Source organism: Acomys russatus, chromosome 11, assembly GCF_903995435.1.
Source record: "Acomys russatus chromosome 11, mAcoRus1.1, whole genome shotgun sequence".
In the NCBI taxonomy this organism is placed as follows: Eukaryota; Metazoa; Chordata; class Mammalia; order Rodentia; family Muridae; genus Acomys; species Acomys russatus.
The window spans coordinates 16217185-16218275 of NC_067147.1; the positions used below are offsets into that span (position 1 = coordinate 16217185).

The window sequence follows — 1091 nt, forward strand, 5'->3', positions numbered from 1 at the left end:
TGCAGTTTCTTTCTTCAGAGACTTGAAGCTCTTGTCATACAGGTCTTTCATTTTGTTTGGTTAGAGTTACACCAAAATAATCTATATTATTTGCAGCTATAGTGAAGGGTGTTGCTTCCCTAATTTCTTTCTCTACCCACTTCTGGTTTGTATACAAGTTGTCACTTAAGCTCAGGAAATAAGTTTTGTCTTAGATGAGATATTTGAAACCTGACTTTGTTTCCATAAACATAAATCTTATAAGCAAGTTTTCAAAATTCTTTTTAAGAATGTTAAAATTCTGTTCAGTCAGATCCTGGCAGCAGCTGTGGTGGCTCATTTCTTCTGTAGCTCTCTATCTCTCTTTTGTTTCCAGGAAACATAGCCTCTGGTGTGGCTGTCTCTGATGGTGTCATTAAGGTATTCAATGACATGAAAGTTCAAAAGTCCTCCACCCCAGAAGAAGTGAAGAAATGCAAGAAGGCTGTGCTCCTCTGCCTGCGTGAGGACAAAAAGAACATTATCCTGGAAGAGGGCAAGAAGATTCTCATAGGAGATGTGCAGCAGACTGTGGACAATCCCTACATCATTTTTGTCAAGATTCTGCCAGACAAGGACTGCTGCTATGCTCTCTATGATGCAACCTAAGAGACCAAGGAGAGCAAGAAGGAGGACCCGGTGTTCATCTTTTGGGCCCCTGAGAGTGCACCCCTTAAGAGCAAAATGATCTATGCCAGATCCAAGGATGCCATCAAGAAGAAGCTGACAAGAATCAAGCATGAATTACAAGCAAACTGCTGCAAAGAGGTCAAGGACCACTGCACCCTGACAGAAAAACTAAGTGGCAGTGCTACTGTCATCTCCCTGGAGGGCAAGCCCTTGTGAGCTACCTCCATCCCCCTGCCTGGATCATCTAGCAGCCCCAGACCTGCTCTTGGGTGTTGCAGGATGCCACTTTGCTGCCAGAGTAGAGGAGCTGGGGGACCCCAGAAGGGAGAGGGAGATTCCTTCACCCCAGTTGCCAAACATTCCTCCCCCACCCTGGATTGTCCTCTTCCCTTCATCTCTGATGGTTCTGACCTTCCCAAACTGCTTTTGATCTTCTGGTTCCT

General features: G+C 45.1%; 1 pseudogene; it reads left to right on the forward strand.

The window, feature by feature from the left end:
* Positions 1-396: 396 nt before the first annotated feature.
* Positions 397-864, forward strand: LOC127195150 (cofilin-1-like; annotated as a pseudogene).
* The last annotated feature ends 227 nt before the right edge of the window (positions 865-1091 follow it).